This window comes from Bos mutus, chromosome 12, assembly GCF_027580195.1.
Source record: "Bos mutus isolate GX-2022 chromosome 12, NWIPB_WYAK_1.1, whole genome shotgun sequence".
Lineage (NCBI taxonomy): Eukaryota > Metazoa > Chordata > Mammalia > Artiodactyla > Bovidae > Bos > Bos mutus.
This window is the reverse complement of record NC_091628.1, coordinates 74,791,392-74,810,470: the sequence shown is the minus strand read 5'-3', so window position 1 is coordinate 74,810,470 and position 19,079 is coordinate 74,791,392.

Genomic DNA, 19,079 nt, shown 5'->3' with positions numbered 1-19,079 from the left:
AGTGAAAGTCGCTCAGTCGTGCCCGACTCTTTGCGACCCCATGGATGGCAGCCGGCCAGGCCCCTCTGTCCATGGGATTCTCCAGGCAAGAAGACTGGAGTGGGTTGCCTTTCCTTCTCCAGGGGATCTTCCCCACCCAGAGATCAAACCCGCCTCTCCTGGGTCTCCTGCACTGTAGGCGGATTCTTTACTACAGAGCCACCGGGGAGGCCCCCTGGATAAACATGGACACTTTTTCAAATGCCCCTGCTTCTTCCTGACTCTGCCCGTCACTTGTCTTCTTGTTTGCTGCCAACTGGCCCCCACTTTTTTAGGGGGCTTACCTCCTGTTGACTGTTTTATATTTGAAAAAGTATGCTAATTAAGCAATCATCAGTTCATTATGGCTTGCTCTCTGTCTACTGTCCTGTAGCTCATGGGCTGATCCTCTCGTTGCAGAGATGAGGTGACCCCCCCACCCCCCAATCCCACCACCTCCTGGGAATGCCTGGAGGGGGCTCCAGGGTTGGAGGGTGGTGTCTGAAGTCAGGGGTGTAGACCGGTGTCTATGCAGTGTGTAGCTCCATGGCTTTCATTGCTTTTTAACCATGGCATCTGATTTATTTTCATACATTAAGGAGTATTTTTTTAAAAAATGCATGAGGTTTCCATATTCATAAAAAGCGGGGCAGGAGTTTAAAGTACATTAATAACACTGGAGTTAGGAATCTGAGCAAGCCACCCCACTAGTCTAGGGAAGCAAAACCTGGAGCAATTCTGAGGGAAACAGACCCTTTAACCACCTCGTAATGGAGAAAACTGTATAGTCTACATGGCCTTCTGTGCAGCTGTGATTAAGCATCAAGGTGCAGCATTAAACTTCATGTAAATAACATTCCATTAGCTAGCATTTATAATGTTCTGAACAATGCTAAAGATGGAAAATCTCTGGGCATAATTGCATTTTTCTAAGAAAGGGCTTTATGTAGACTTTTGCAGAGTCTCCTTAATGTAGTCAACCTTTAAAGGATTTTTAAATCATGTGAGATGGTCTTATGTTGAAATCAAAGCGCTGACTATTGAGGAAAAAGACATCACAAAGTACATTTAGGAGTCAAAATCAGGGAATATTTTTAAGAACCCTCTCGATTGCTTAACGGGTTTTGGAAAGCAGAGTTAACTGTGCCGGGTTTTTAGGTTTTTCAAGGTGAGGATGAGGTTTGTTCATACTGGTGGCTCAGATAAAGGATCTGCCTCCCAATGCAGGAGAGACAGGTTTGATCCCTGGTCAGGAAGATCCCCCGGAGAAGGATATGGCAACCCAATCTTGCATTCTTGCCCTGAAGAATTCCATGGACAGAGGAGCCTGATGGGCTACCATCCATGGGTCACACAGAGTCATACACAGTTAAAGCAACTTAGCATTCACACACACCCATGGAAATGGGAATGCACACCATCAGGTCTGGTCTGCTTGAAGCAGACTGGGCAGTCAGAAGGCAGGACGGAGAATCCCTCACCTTGGACACCTCTAGTCCACCCACCCCTGCCCACGTCCCTCTCCAGGAGCAGCTACGGGCCAGCATGATGAAGGCCAGCTGAGCGGCACTGGAATAAACAAAGTAGACCATTGGAGGAGCCAGATGTAACGCAGACTCGGGTGGGAAACACATGCGCACACAGGAGCCGGGACCCACCTTTCCATACCCTGGGCGGGTGACCAGGCTGTGGGTGATCCTGGGGGTGGACGGACCCAGGAGGAGGCACCCACCAGACTCCAATGCTGCAGTTGTCTTTGCCCCATAAGCACAGCTGGTTTTATTTGTATAGAAAGAAGCACAAAGGGCAACGGAGCTCATTATTGTACAGATTTCTGTTATTCAGTGATTTGTAAAATGTCATAGGTAAGATCACCTTCTTCCCAAAGACAATGAGATTCAAATGCGAGTCAAAACAGCCCAGACTGGTGGAGGCTCGTGGTGTCCTGGCTTCCTGTGAGTGATGCAGAGATACCCAGACAGAGCATCTATCTGCAAGGGGCTTTCAGTCTAGGGGGCTTTCAGTCTAGTTTGTAGGTAAGACCTACAAACGTGAAAGATCATAGTAAAAGTAACACTTAATAGTGGGTAGGGAGGAATAAACAAAGCACACGGGATTTAGAAAGCAGGTCATGAGTAAGCCAGGGCTGATTATGAAAGAGCAGTCACCCAGTCTTCGATCAATGGCCAAATTAATTGTTGCTCAGTTGCTAAGTCATGTCTGACTCTTTGAGACCCCATGGACTGCAGCACGCCAGGCTCCCCTGTCCTGGAGTTTGCTTAGATTCGCATCTATTGAGTTGGTGATGCTGTCTAACCATCTCATCCTTTGTTGTTCCCTTCTCCTTTTGCCTTCAATCTTTTCCAGCATCAGGGTCTTTTCCAATGAGTCAGCTCTTTGCATCAGGTGCCCAAAGTATTGGAGTTTCAGCTTCAGCATCAGTCCATCCAATGAATATTCAGGGTTGATTTCCTTCAGGATGGACTGGTTGGATCTCCTTGCAGTTCAAGGGACTCTCAAGAGTCTTCTCCAACACTAAAATTCAAAAGCATCACTTTTTTGATGCTCAGCGTTATTTATGGTCCAACTCTCACATCCATACATGAGTATTGGAAAAACTTTGACTATACAGGCCTTTGTTGGCAAAGTGATGTCTCTACTTTTTAATACATTATCTAGGTTTGTCATAGCTTTCCTTCCAAGGAGCAACTGTCTTTTAATTTCAAGGCTGCAGTCACTGTCCATGGTGATTTTAGAGCCCAAGAAAATAAAGTCTGTCACTGCTTCCACTTCCACTTAACTTGGTATGAAAAGGCCAAATTAATAGCTCTGGCAAAAATTGTTATTACCACTGAGGGGCAGAAATATCTCACTTACACCTACGATGCTCAGGAAGACCAGGACTCAGAGATTTGGGAGCTCAAAATACCTCAAGATATCAGACCTTCCAGCAGTTTATGGGTGAAAACATATGATGTGTTCATAGCAATCCAGACCCAAAGGGAAAGGATTTGCAAAAATCAGTAACCAGGGAGGGGAGAGAGGCCCCTCCTTTCCAGGCCAGGGTCTTTCTCATTCTATCTTTTCCTTTAAAAGTACATGAAGTTCTCTCCCTTTTTTTCTTGATGAGTTTGCCTAAAGGCTTATCAATCTTGTTTATATTTCCAAGGAGAAGGACCTTATCAAGTCAAGGAAGGGTGAAACTGTAACAGTAATGATTACTTTTGGAGGCTTGGGACTTGGATACCAAATCTTATATTGAAACTTACATACTACACATCATCAGCAAGTTGATAACAAATTTCCCACACTGATTATATCCAGTATTAAATAACCGGCATAATTAATTAGCTCCAACCCTCGGATCTAATTCCCCATGGTTTGTATATGTTTGTTGTTGCTGTTCAGTCGCTCAGTCCTGTCTGACTGTCTGGGACCCCATGGACCATAGCCCACCAGTCTCCTCTGTCCACGGGATTTCTCAGTCAAGAATTCCTGTTGCTGTTGCCTTCCCACCTCAAGGATTGAACCTCTGTCTCCTGCACTGGCAGGCAGGTTCTTTACCACTGAGCCACTTGGGAAGCCCCAGTTTGTGTATTACCAGCTGGTTACCACTCACAGATTCAGGGACTCCATCACTTCTCTGTTTTATAGTCTTTCCTGGACGCCTCCTGGCCTAGCAGGGTGAACAGCCAGCCAGTCTGCCTGCCCGGCACACCAGCAGTTTCCCCCAGATGATGGGAGCACAGGGACCCTCTCACTCTCATCTGGTGACACTCTCCTCCCAGAGGCCCCACCCTTTGACATGCTGACTTATCTTATCTGTGACAAAGACAAGAAAGTGCTCTGGGGAAGATACCGGCCAACTTCCACTCCACTCTCTCACATCACAGCCTCCTCCAGAAAGATTCCTTTTGAAAAGGTGCTTCTTATCTTGTTTTACTTTGAAACCCCTTCAAAGGGGAGTTCTGACCCAGGCAGCCGCAATGGAGATGTCAGATAAGTTCTGCTTCGTGGAAAGGAGTTCCCAGTACTGTGTGGAGCAGGTGGAGGCGGTGCTGCCTCGTCTGTTGCCATGGGAACGACTTGGTTGGCGCTGTCTGTCTAGTCTTTAAAAATCAATAGCCAGATCGATTTCACCATTTTGAGACTCTTCTGGATTTTTCAGGGGGATTTCCTGGTCAGAAGCTTTTGACAACTTTCCCCCCCGACCCCACTTTCTTCTTCTTCTTCAAATAGGGCTAAGATTCATGTGTTTCAGAATTAAAATTTATTTTAAATAAAGAGGGAGAAGTCAAGTAAGCTGATATTAGGAATTGACTTTGAAGATGCTCTTAAGTCCCAGATTGTGCTCTTAAGTATCTGTTCAGCCCTATCTCTGATGACTTGCTCCTCTAAAGATAGGATTGAAAGTGAAAGTCACTCAGTCATGTCGGACTGTTTGGGACCCCACAGACTATACAGTCCATGGAATTCTCCAGGCCAGAATACTGGAGTGGGTAGCCGCTCCCTTCTCCAGCAGATCTTTTGGAATTAGGAATTGAACCGAGATCTCCTGCATTGCAGGCAGATTCTTTACCAGCTGAGCCACTAGAGAAGCCCAAGAATACTAGGGTGAGTAGTCTATCCCTTCTCCAGCAGACCTTTCTGAACCAGGAATTGAACCGGGGTCTCCTTCATTGCAGGCAGATTCTTTACCAGCTAAACTACCAGCATGGCCAGGGATCCAACCTGTGTCCCCTCCTTTAGCGGGCAGAGTCTTCACCACTGAGCCACCAGGGAAGTTCCTCGAAATCCTGATTTATCTAAAAGCCTGTACCTGCGGTGTCCATGCACAGAGATCTGTAAATCAAGGCATGTTATCATCTCACACCAGTGTAAGTAAATAGGATGGGGCCCTGGGAATGATGCTTTCATGTGTTTTCCTAAAGATTAAAGACTATGTTAGGGAAAATAAATTTTAGAGTGAATAGACTTTAATGGGGCTTCCCTGACAGCTCAGCTGGTAAAGAAATTGCCTGCAATGCAGGAGACAGCAGTTTGATTCCTGGGTCAGGAAGATCCACTGGAGAAGGGATAGGCTACCCACTCCAGTTTTCTTCAGCTTTCCTGGTGGCTCAGACAGTAGGGAATCTACCTGTAAAGTGGAAGACCTGGATTTGATCCTTGGTTGGGAAGATCTCCTGGAGGAGGGCATGGCAACCCACTCCAGTATTCTTGCCTGGAGAATCCCCATGAACACAAGAGCCTGGCTGGCTACAGTCCATGGTGTCTCAAAGAGTTGAACACAATTGAGAGATTAAGCACATATATGGTATGACTAAAAAGCCTCTTGAAGAAAGTGAAACAGGCGAGTGAAAAAGTTGGCTTAAAGCTCAATATTCAGAAAACTAAGATCTGGTCCCATCACTTCATGGGAAATAGATGGGGAAACAGTGGAAACAGTATAAGACTTTATTTTTTTGGGCTCCAAAATCACTGCAGATGGTGATTGCAGCCATGAAATTAAAAGATGCTTACTCCTTGGAAGGAAAGTTATGACCAATCTAGATAGCATATTCAAAAGCAGAGACATTACTTTGCCAACAAAGGTCCGTCTAGTCAAGGCTATGGTTTTTCCAGTGGTCATGTATGGATGTGAGAGTTGGACTGTGAAGAAAGCTGAGCACCAAAGAATTGATGCTTTTGAACTGCGGTGTTGGAGAAGACTCTTGAGAGTCCCTTGGACTGCAAGGAGATCCAACCAGTCCATCCTAAAGGAGACCAGTCCTGGGTGTTCATTGGAAGGACTGATGCTGAAGCTGAAACTCCAATACTTTGGCCACCTCATGCAAAGAGTTGACTCATTGGAAAAGACTCTGATGCTGGGAGGGATTGGGGGCAGGAGGAGAAGGGGACGACAGAGGATGAGATGGCTGGATGGCATCGCTGACTCGATGGACGTGAGTCTGAGTGAACTCCGGGAGTTGGTGATGGACAGGGAGGCCTGGCGTGCTGTGATTCATGGGGTCACAAAGAGTTGGACACGACTGAGTGACTGAACTGAACTGAAGGGACAGTGAGAAAAAGTAGTTTCATCAGCCACCTGTAATATTTGTACATTATGTCGTGTTTTCAGTATTTTCAGGTTGTATTACAAGTTGTCACTGCTCTACTATGAGTTGGAATTGCAGTTTGTCTAGGAAATAGTTACAGAATGCTAGTTTGAGGTCAAATCTACTAATTGTTTTTTGTTTTTACAAACAATAATTAGAGTGGGTCTTCTCCCCCAACAACACTCAACACAGAAAAGTTTTGTGCAAGAGAAGTATTTCTAGAAAATGGCTAGCTTACTTCATTCCTATTAGCGGTTAAGGTTAAACTCGAAATGCAAGTGTGACTAATTCCTGGTACTCAGGAACTAGAGGTAGACACCTTTAAGCAAGAGAGAAATATTTGTCTGAAGGTCGCATTTTGGCTTGCTGCCTCGCGGTGAGGGACCCGTGCAACTTGTTAGTGTGTTGAGTCCAGTCTTTCTTCGGATTTTAAGCATCTGCCCTGAGATGTGCGGACGATTTCCGGTTGGGAAGAGCCCGTTTCGCAGAGTACGGAGACGGCGCTGTTTACAAATCGGTCCGCGGGGGTCTCGGAGGAAGAGTGTCCCTGCAGTGCAGCAGCTCCAACTAGCTCAGCCTTCTCGGGTGACATAGGTAGGAGGCCAGCCAGGGCACAGCTAAAGTCGAGAACCCATGCTCTTCTGGATATTAAGATGAATAAAGCTACAGAGTCCAATTCTCCCTGTGGTTTTAAATTGCTTTTGCATGGACTTAGAAAGTTTGGCAACCTGTCCATAAATGAGTCTAAATGGAAGAGTGTCAATAAGGAAATCAGTCTGCAGAGAACATCCCTGGAAGTCTTACCCCCAGAAGCCCCTTGCTTCAGCAGAATTTGGAAGCACTGTTTTTGCCACTTTTGCAGTATTAAAGGAATGCAAGACAAGCAAGCTGGGGAAATTTTGGAGTTCTGGGTCAGGTGGTACAGGCCAGCTTAAACTCCATCACGGTAAAAGGTGGATTGGACAAGAATTAATTCAGAAAGGAATTAGAAAGCCTGACATGTTTGTACAAGGTGTTTCAAATTGATTGGTTAATCCTCACAACATCTGGAGTGAAGAATCACAGGAGTAGCCCATGGAGATTGCAGCTAAACTGGGATTAAAACTCAGCCAGAGTAATTAGTCTATTAAGCCCAGGAAAGTGGTGAGGGAATTCCTGATATTGTACTTGGTTGCTAGATTGAAAGTGATGCCTCATTTTCAGGGGAAAATGAATTTTGAGTATATTAGACACTATTAAGTTGCATCTCTGAGTCTCTGCATTCTGAGCAAGATAAGCAGAATGGCTTCTGAGACACTGTTTGCTGATACTGTTCAAATGAGAACATTCTCCACTTTATTTACTCAACTTCTGTTATCTTTTAAAGATGGACTCAAATTCTGCTTTCTCCGTGAAGCCTTTTGAGTGTGTAAAAATAGCTGTGGTTTGCTGCTAAACACTTTATTTCTCACCTTCACAACAACACTGAATGTTTTAAAGATAAAAAGAGCTGGGGTTTAGAGCATTTTTAACTAATGAAAGTCAGAATCCCAATTCAAATTTACAGATTATCTGAGTTAACATACAACTTTGGAAAAACTGAAGTCCCCTGGTCCCTGTTTATACTGTGTAATTAATCGACCATTTTATTTCATTGTTATTATTGAATCATTTTAATATTACTCTTGTAACTGCAATATTGCAATTATTTGAAAGCAGAAACTATAGCTCTATATCTAGTAAAAATTTCCTAGTTGTTGATACAGGTTGCAAATGGTAGATGTTTACTTACTTATTTTACTTTTAAAACAGTAGTTTTATTGAGAATACCATTTGCTAACCAGAAGATACACTCTTTTAAATTATACAAATTCAGTGGTTTCGGGTACATTCAAGTGTTGGGCAACTATCAGCCCCATTTTCATTTTTTAAAAATTTTAATTGGAGGCTAATTACGTTACAATATTGTGGTGGGTTTTGGCATACAGTCACATGAATCAGCCATGGGTGTACACGTGTTCCCCATCCTGACCCTCCCCCCACCTCCCTCCCCATCCCATCTCTCAGGGTCATCCCAGTGCACCAGCCCTGAGCACCTGCCTCATGCATCCCATTTTCATTTTAGAACATTTGCATCATGTCCCAAAAGGAACTCTGTACACACTAGTAATCATTGCTGCTGCTGCTAAGTCGCTTCAGTCGTGTCCGACTCTGTGTGACCCCAGAGATGGCAGCCCACCAGGCTCCCGTCCCTGGGATTCTCCAGGCAAGAACACTGGAGTGGGCTGCCATTTCCTTCTCCAATGCCTGAAAGTGAAAAGTTAAAGTGAAGTCGCTCAGTTGTGCCCAGCTCTTAGCGACCCCACGGACTGCAGCCCACCAGGCTCCTCCGTCCATGGGAGTTTCCAGGCAAGAGTACTGGAGTGGGGTGCCATTGCCTTCTCCATTAATAATCACTAACTATCCACAATGCCCCAGACCATGGAAAACACTAATCTCATCTCTGTGGGTTTGCCTATTACAGACATTTCTGATAAATGGAATCAAACCATATGAAGTCTTTTGTGTGTGGTTGCTTTCACTCAATGTTTCAAGCTGTATCCATGTTGTAGTATCAGTACTTGACTCCTCTGTATGGCGAATAACATCCAGTTGTATGGATAGGCCACATTTTGTTTTGTTCAGTTGATGGACATTTGGGTTAGTCTCACTTTTTGGCTATTAGGAATAATGTGGCTATATCCGTTCATGTAAAAGGCAGATATTTAAATGTGGATGATAAGATTTCACTTCTTCAGAAGAATGTAGGGAAAGGACTTCGGTGCTGGGCCAGGGCTGTCCTTACAGTGCTGTGACCCATGGCTTGGCGGTGAAGTGGAGACACTGTCTTTGGGCTTAGTTCTGTTCTGAAGGATCCCAGTGTTTATGGAATCTTCACTCAGGTTTGTGAATAATCCCTGAAGGGCTGCATAACTGGGTGTGGAGCCTGGTATGGAAGAATTTTTAAAAAGATGTGTATTGAACTAGTAGATGATTGAACACCAAGATAATCCTCACATGGGAAGATGACGCTCCTTCACGATAGAGAAAAATCGTTTCTCTCTGTAATCAGTCATCTGGCACTGTGAGTGTCATTTCATTTTCTTGTAGAGAAGTTTTTGGATAAATAAGCTTTAATAGGAGCCCATGAATGGGATCGCTCGTCCAAGATTTCTGTTTTGCTGGTGAATGTGTGGATGGTCATCTTCCTTATCTTCCAACAAAGTGTACAGTGTTTACCCCCAAGCAAATTTCCTTTCCCTGTACAGATGCTATTTTGGTGGCTAGTGTCTCTGCATAAATGGCAAGATCTGCTTAGTAAGAAAACATCAGTGAAGTGCTTCATCTCGAAAACTATAGATGATCTTAAAGAATGTAGTAAATGGCAGGACCAAAGTCAGCCCAACCCGGACTCTCCCAGGGTCTAAAAGTCATCATGAGCCATTTGGCATCAGCGTGTTGAGATGGGAAGAGGGGGCAAGCAGAGGAGGTTTGGTGTTTTCGGATGCTTGTTGCATGAAGCAGAGAGGAAAGGACAGAGGTGTGCCACACAGAGAGTTCACGTGTGAAGATAAAAGTCTGCTTAAAGGATGCCACAGCTCCATCACCCATCACATATCCACAGCACACACGCCCAAAGGGACACAAGAGATGGCTTACCCCTTGCTGCTGCTGCTAAGTTGCTTCAGTCGTGTCTGACTCTATGCGACCCCATAGACAGCAGTATGCCTAAAAATCATACAATCATAGAATGTTAGAGCTAGAAAAGATTTAGAAATCCTTTAGATCCACTCACTTTGGTCTGAGGTTGTCTCTTCTTGCCTCCTGCATAAGAATCCTAGAAGATCTTATGATTTGGATGTGATTTGGATATAGGGTGAACTAAATAGCACTGATTCAGAGTGATGGATTTATCCCCTCACCCATCCATTCAGCCCAACAAACAGGTATGGAATGAGTACTATATGTTGGTATTTGGACCACTGGTTTCCGAGACAAGAGAATGAGTAAGTCAAGGACTTTGCTTGTGGGAAACTGGAGGTCTAGCATTGGCGTCCATGTGTAAACATTTAATTCTGAAACCACATAATACTTGATTAAAGAGAGTGTTTCTAAAATACTATGGAAACACAGAGCAGAGAATCATTTCTTCTGTCTGAAATACTTTTGTTGTTGTTTAGTCCCTAGGCTAAAGCTGAACCTCCAGTACTTTGGCCACCTCATGCGAAGAGTTGACTCATTGGAAAAGACTCTGATGCTGGGAGGGATTGGGGGCAGGAGGAGAAGGGGACGACAGAGGATGAGATGGCTGGATGGCATCACTGACTCGATGGACGTGAGTCTGAGTGAACTCCGGGAGTTGGTGATGGACAGGGAGGCCTGGCATGCTGCAATTCATGGGGTTGCAAAGAGTCGGACACGACTAAGTGACTGAACTGAACTGAGACTCTAAGTGGTGTCTGACTCTTTGACGCCATGGACTGTAGCCCACCAGGCTCTTCTGTCCATGGGATTTCCCAGGCAAGAATACTGGAGTGGTTTGCACTTCCTTCTCCAGGGGTCTTCCCTACCCAGGGATCGAACCTATGTCAGATTCTTTACCACTGAGCTACAAGGGAAGCCCTGACATATTTGGGAAACATCTTTTGAAATTAAGGCTTAAAGGTGGATGGAAATTCAACAGTTAGAGAGACAAGGAAAAGTATTCCAGAAAAGAGGAAGAGAGAAAAAATTGCATGGTGAGTTCACAGAGCAGTGAATCACTTGATACAGTTTGGAGGTAGGTAGGGAGATAGAAATCATATTTCTCATTAACCAAAGGCTTTATCAATCACACCTGTTGTGATTATTCTAGTGTGTGAGACGCCCACAAACCTCATTTCTTCTCTCTAGAAACAGGAAGCAGCATTCATTTTCAGAATCAGAAGGGCCATTATGTAAACAGCCATGGGTAGCCTTCACAATAACCTGATTTTCCTTGACTTGGGTAAACAGGAACCAAACCCTGACACGTTATCAAAGACAAAGACAGCTGGCAATAATCACAGTCTACAAATATACATAACATTTCTGTCATTCTGTTTTACTTTTTAAAAAATATAAAGAATATAAAGTGGCACATTTCCCAAATAGCCATTCTTGACCCTGGAGGAGGTTATATTTCCCCATCCTTTCATTCTAACCCACTAGAAAGCACCTTTCTCATCCGTGTTTACACTCTTACTGTCATAGATCCCATTGATAGAGTTGTACCATTCATGCGACATTGAACTTCAGAGTTTAAGTCGACAATAAAGTCACAAAAATGCTTTAAAATGTACTTAGCCAAATGTAGACAGCCCAGCATAAGGCTGGAGAAGCTTCAGCTGCTCCACCTTAAGGGAGTTTTGAAAACTAGGATGGCTTTTGAGGACAAGTGGGAAATGTAAAAACAAGAAAAAAAAATCCTGTAACATTTCTTTAAGACGTACTAGGAGCCTGGGGAGCCATTTGCATCCCAGTTTTGTGTTTGCGCTGTTTTCTCTTTGAATATTTACTTGGCGACGTGCCTACAGAGGAGGACCTCTGAAGAATAATTAAAAGCATTTTCTGTCAGCCTGGCCTTCATTTAACTGAGCCATCCATGCCAGTTAGGGTGACTTCTTTTGCTGAAGGACTTTTGCAAAGGTCAAGGCTCTGCCCGACAATACTTATTATTTAAATAAAGACACACGTTTCTTCCTAGAGCCTTCCTTCCAACGTTCAAAAGCCCCAAGGGTCCTCACTTCTTTTTAGATTTGGTGTTTTGGTCCCTCCACCCGCACTAAGAACCTTTAGGTTTGTGAGATCGTAATTCAGTGACTGTCACCCCAAATCCCATGTGCCTTTTGTTATTCCATCTTTTAAGTGGGATTTTTAAAGGATCACCATGAAAATGGAGAAAGAAGTAAGAGAGGCTGGTAGATTTTTCAGCAGAAATTTGAACATTAAGAGTATGTAGGCACCCTACTACCCACAAAGGCCAGTGCCTTGACTATTTCCCGGAAAAACATAGCTTTTACATTTGAAGAATCTGTAGAATTGCCTCGGTTTTCCAGTTTGCTTTCTTCCAATTGGGCCTTGACCTCAGCGGTGTTCTTTTCGTTCTACCCCTTGTTGGTTGTCTTCTTTAGTTCCGCTTTTAAAATTTTCATGTGAAAACTATTCTGTGTAACTTTACATCTACCCGTCAGATAACATCTGTCACCTGCTCCCTGGACTCATTGTTGGTCTGTCTTATGATGCAGCGATGGAACACACTCAGAGCCTTCCTTATTAAATCAAGACAGAAAGAAAAGGGAGGGTCTCGTATTTGCATCAGTATTCACGCGCTCAGTGTTCTAATAACAATGGAGGCTTTCTCTCTATCCGTTTGTTAACATCATATGGTCCTTATGGGCTGGTGTCCTTTTGTTTAACTTTATGTAGCCACCGGCAGATGCTAGGTGCTATCAAGATATAAATTATTTTATTTTAATGTTATTGGTGAACTGGACTCACTGTGCTTAATCTAAGCTTAAAGTTGGATTTTTCTTAGGTTGCTCTAAGCGAAATTTGAGACAAGTATTTATTAGCATCCGGCAGTAAACTGGAAAGCATCCTTTGGGGTAAAATCACTTTTTTTTCTCACTTACACATCTTCATTTGCTCTTTGGATTTTCACGAAAATAAAATATTTTTCAATTCCTGTGATGGCGCTTTTTGATCCCATCCGTAACTTGATTGTACTTGATTTGAAAACAGTGAAGTCTGAAAGAGGACTTGCCAAACCAGAGTCATCTCTGCCTTCCCTGGGAAGTCTCATTTAGGAAAGGCTTAGCATTAAAAAAAATTTTATCCTCCAGAAGGGAAAAGATTTGACACCAAAGTATGTCTTAAAGTGAGAAAGTCTGAGAAACAGGCATAAAAGTAACACAGTGGGAGGCGTATTCCAAAACAGACCACCAGTGAGCTTCTCTGTTGACAAATCTTTGATATTCAGTTACTACTGCTCCTCACCATTTTGTCCCCAGGCTTCTTTCTACACAATTTGTCGGTCATTATCACCTCTTACTTTTTTTTTTGTCACCCCAGCTGCCTGAGTTTATTTTCCTTAGTGACTTCTCCGGGTTATCCTTTTCCAAGTGCATTATATTTCATTCATCTGGGGTAAATAGCACTCAGGTTGGCTTGGTATGAAAGCGTTAGTTGCTCAGTCATGTCCAGCTGTTTGTGACCCCATGGACTGTAGCCCACCAGGCTCCTCTGTCCATGGGATTCTCCAGGCAAGAATTCTGGAGTGGGTTACCATTGCCTTCTCCCGGGGATCTTCCTGACCCAGGGATCGAATCCGGGTCTCCTGCACTGCAGGCAGATTCTTTACCCTCTGAGCCACCAGGGAAGCCCTGCCTTGGCGAGACGCTTCCAATGGGACCGGCATCAGGAGGCTCTGAGTTGTCAGAGGTGGGCTGTGTTTGCTCCTCCTGTGCGCCCCATCTCCACTTCTTCCCAGCACTGCTGCTTCTGTCTCACTGCCCCTGGGGTCCATTTTTCCTTAGTGGGTCCACGGTTGAGCAACTCCCCTACTTCTCAAGCTTTGCCTGGAGCTCTAATTTCATTTCTCGAATGTCCCTTACCAATGATATCATGATGCTTGAAAGTCCCATACTAGAATCACTTCAACAAAGATTGAGTAGTTAAGAGAAAGAATAGCTCACCAAATTTGCTCAGCTTTCCTGAAACCCAAGAAACATGACTCCTGCAGAGACATCCTTGGGGGAGAACAACTTCAGGCAGCATACACCTTCATTACAGAGCAGTTAAAAACGGCAGAGATGGTTATCTGAGGGCAGATCTATCTAAGTTATCTCAAGCAGTGGAGCTGGGCTTTGATCAGCAGACCTTGGAAAACCTTCATTTAATTGAAAGTCCCTGCAATTGTGGATGTAGACGCAGAAGAAGGATACGGTTAGTCACTGGTGTCCCATGTGCTGGGTGGAAAGCCAATTTTAACCTTAGAAAAGCCTAGTGACCATTTTTTAATGTATTTTTGGAAATATATAGCTTATAAAGTATATAAAACAGTTGGAAACAAAAGTGACATTTAGGAGGGAAAAGCACATGACCTAAAAGAAAGAAGGTACATTTAGGTGATACATAAGGGACTATGTCTTATTCCTCTAATAGGTTCATGGGTTATCCACCTAAAAGCCACTGTGGTCCACTAATATTAGACAGATAAATTGCTGTACATACTACTGAACCCAAATCCCAGCTCAGAGTTAGTATAAATTGGTTTGTTTCAAAAGGCCGAATAATGTTGGACCAATGAAGGCATTGGATGAAGGTATGGATGTGAGAGTTGGACTAGAAAGAAAGCTGAGCACCAAAGAATTGATGTTTCTGAACTGTGGCATTGGAGAAGACTCTTGAGAGTCCCTTGGACTGCAAGGAGATCAAACTAGTTAATCCTAAAGGAAATCAGTCCTGAATATTCTTTGGAAAGACTGATGATAAAGCTGAAACTCCAATGCTTTGACCACCTGATGTGAAGAGCCAACTCATTCATTGTAAAAGACCCTTTTGCTGGGAAAGACTGAAGGCAGAAGGAGAAGGGGACGACAGAGGATGAGATGGTTGGATGGCATCACCGACCTGATGAACATGGGTTTGAGCAAGCTCTGGGAGTTGGTGACGGTCAGGGAGGCTTGGTGTGCTGCAGCCCATGGGATCGCAAAGAGTGGGACAGGACTGAGCGAATGAACTGAACTGAACTGAATGAAGGCATTGATACTTCTTAATTGCTCCCAATTTGAATATGATTTGGTTTCGGTTCATCGTTCTAATGTTTAATAAACAAATGGACAATAAGTATTTCCCTGTTCAGTTTGTAGACTTTCACAAGCAAGATAAAGGTATGTACAATATAAAGTAGTAGCACAGAAAATGACGTTGAGTAAGTTATCAACGTGACTCGGTTTATTATTGTGACCAGTTAATTTAAAAAAATAGCCCCCATGTAAATACATTACAGAAATGGAGTTAGAGGGTAGCCACCTGCTTTCTGACACATTAAAGATTAGTTGGAATAGAAGCAATTTGCTTAATTAAAATGTTTCCATTATAGCCCTGTGCAAACGCTCAAATCATACCTGTGTTGGAGTCTTTCATTGACAAAGCATCTTTCTTGCTCCCTGGATTGATGGGGAAACATTCTCAGTGCTTTAGCTAGACAGCTGAAGCATAATTTTTAACACAGCAGGAGAACGCATTGCGTTTGACCACTTGCCACTATCAAAGCTTTCCTGGTCTCATCCTAAGGACCTTGAACTTTTCTGTGTGCTGTGAAGTCGCTTCAGTTGTGTCCAACTCTTTGCGACCCTATGGACTATAGCCCGTCAGGCTCCTCTGCTCGTAGGGTTCTCCAGGCGAGAATACTGAAGTGGGTTCCTTCTCCATTTCATTCTCCGGGGGATCTTCCCAACCCAGGGATCAAACTCATGTCTCTTATGTCTCCTGCATTGGCGGGCGAGTTCTTTACCACTAGTGCTACCTGGAAACGTTTATAGGCATGCCTTTAATCTCAAGGAAGATTTAAAAGCTTCACTTGAAGTTTTGCAGATTTGGATATTGAATGTTAGAATGCACAAGTGGTAAAGAATCTGCCTGCCGATGGAGGAGACGTAGGAAACACAGGTTAAATCCCTGGGTGGGGAAGATTTCTCGGAGAAGGAAATGGCAACCCACTCCAGTGTTCTTATCTGGGAAATCCCATGGACAGAGAAGCCTGGTGGGCTACAGTCCACGGCGTTGTAAAGACTCAGACACGACTGAACACACACACGCGTCACACATTTACCATGTACAGCAAACATTCCTGAGTATTTTTGTCGTGTAAAGACAAGGATTTTTTTCTACAACCAACACATCTCACAGAGGCAGCAAAAGGTCACCCTGTGAAGATCACAGAGCTTTTAAGGCCAAGCTTTAAAAACAAAGACTAAACCAATGGGGGAAAATATCAAAGGGTTGTAACTGTGTTAAATACAAATTCCTTTGGTAAAAAGAGCTAAATGGTGAAACAGGCAGATGCCAAATCTAGTGTTTCCCCCAAGTGTGACTAAGGTAACTCTCAAACAACATGTGTAATATCAGGTATTAAGAACCTCCTGTGTGTGCGTGTATGTGCTAAGTCACTTTGGTCTTGTCTGACTCTTTGCGACACTGTAGACTGTAGCCCGCCAGGCTCCTCTGTCCATGGGATTCCCCGGACAAGAATACTGGAGTGGGTTGCCATGCCTTTCTCGAGGGGATCTTCCTGACCTAGGGACTGACCCGCATCTCTCACGTCTCCTGCATTGGCAGCAGGTTCTTTACCACTAGCGCCGCCTGGGACTGCACAATTTTAGGTGGCCCTGAATGTTGTCAACTCGAGACAAGTCCTTTTAGTCCACATTCCATCCCTTGTGTTGAAAAAAAATAAAAGTTGAAGAGTGAAAAGCAGATTGCCGTGAATTTTTACATATTTTCCCAAAGGACGTTTAAGACCTTTGACTTTGACAGTTCCAAAATATTTACTGCCCTGGGGTTTGTTACAAATTCACCCATTAATGTTCCTCTGAAATCTTCTCTACCTTCCAAAGGAGTTTTCAGCTCCTAGTTGAGGTTCAACCAAGGTTGCAATAAAATAAATTAAAACTCCAGCAATGAAACAGGAGAATTAAAAATGTTATTTATTAATCTTTTTTTTAGCCTATCAGTTTACCAAAAAAAGTTTCAGACATATTAAAATGAGACAGCATATCTAGAACAGAGGACTCAAAATACAAAGAGAACAAAGTTAAAGTAATAAAGAGAAAAGAAAAATATAGGGAAGTAATTTTAGCTTTGGGTTTCTAGAAAGTATGTTTTTAAAAAAGGATTAGATTGGATTAAATTAGGTTAGATTTGGTCTTTGTGAGATAAAAGGCTAGTAAAACCACACAATCAAGTAGTGAAACATATTCTTAATTGACCTAATTTCACGAAGAATGCTTCATATATGGATTCTAACAAAAATAGTTTACATTTTGCAGAACCATTTTGACCATTTTGCAGGAGAATTTCCTGTCTAACTCAGACCCCATCACCATCCACCCCCAGGGCACCATGTTTCTCTCCTTTAAAGCAGGCTTGTAGCTTGTGTGTGATTATTATCTGTACCTTGCACTAAATAAATGCAAGTTCAGTGAGAGCAGAGGCCAAATCTACTTTTGTTCAATATTGTTTTCAGGCAGAGGGTTGGCATAATGAAGCATTCAGTAAAGATTTGTTGCATGAGTGAATTCTTCTAATGAAAGCATTTTATATCAGACCCTCGAATCCCAGGACATTACATTAAATTTCAACCGGTGTAATGAATGTCCTCTAGGAAAGTGAAGACAATATAATCTAGTCGTTTTGGGGTTTGGTGATATCATTATTCAGGAATATGGCTTACAAAATTTAGAGGAATGGGGTAAATCAAACGCCCCTTTGCTGTCCCTTCAAACATCACGTGTCCCTCGTAAGTTTTGGCAAATGCTGGCTCATGTGCCGGCATGCTCAGTTGTATCCAACTCTTTGCGACTCCATGGACTGTAGGCCGCCAGGCTCCGCTGTCTATGGGATTTTCCAGGCAAGAATCCTGGAGTGGGTTGCCATTTCCTTCTCCAGGAGATCTTCCAGACCCAGGGATCAAACCCACGTCTTTTGTGTCTTCTGCATTGGCAGGCAGCTTCTTTACCAGCTGAGATACCAGTGAAGCCCATAGGAATTTAAAATTACGTTTTCTGAAAACAAAATGCTTGAAGTGTAACTCATTAAATAAAAGATTGATACTGACATTAAAATGAAACAGTGCACTTTCTTCAGTGGGGACTCAGAGATGTTGCCGAGGTGGAGAACTAGGTCCCTTTGCTTGGAAGAGCATGCAGAGCAGTGAGATGAGGGACTTGAGGGCAGATCAGACCTTAATTCCAGTCCCAGCTCTGCCCCTTCTCGTGTGAGACATCGGAGAACCTGCTGCCTGAGACAGAGTTTTACTAATTGTAAATTAGGACAATAGCACCTGTGACTTTGCAAAATTGTTGTAAAATCTTGATGATGAAAATTGTCCAGCACATATTGGAATAATACATAGAATTTGAGTTTTCAATGAATGCCTATTTTGAAAGCCAACTATTAATAATTAATGGAGCTGATAATGCCATTTGCATTCATCAGAAGTACATCTAATATACTGGGGGGAATTCTAGAACCAAGATGACTTTTGGGGGAGATAATATATTAATGAAACAGCTTTCCAGAAGTTTCCACAACACCATCATATACTAGAGCTCCAAAAACAGTTGCTGAATTAGAAGTGAATGAATAAATAAATGACTTTGGATCTGAAATTTCTTGATTTTGTTTAACTGTGGCTTGAATAAAACTCTAAGGCCAATACACAAGAGTTCATTCTAGCTTTTACTTTACTTTTCTCCATCTATGGGCTTACCTTCTGAAATCTGGATTTCTGAATGCCCTTGAAGATTAATGAATTTACAAGTATTCTAAAAGCCAAAATGTGTCCCATCTCCGCCTGGCCATCATATAGCACGTCTTAAAACAGTCTGTCTAGATGTTTGGGCTATGGTAACACACCATAAGTTTTATTTGCCCACCATTTAAGTATTTGATGGTAAGAAAAATGTCATTTATTTTCACAGCATATTTTCTGGTAAATCTTTCTATTCCTGGAAGCTGCCAGGCACTGAGTGAACTCAGTAAATAAACAAACAAATGCCTTCTACTTAACTTCATTTGGAACCAACCCTAATTTTATTATAGCCTAGGTGGCCCTAACTGCATAGTTGCTTCAGTTACTAAAACTAGAGTATCCAAAATTTCCTATATGAGAAATCCATGTCTCGTGAAGAAGTAAACAATTAT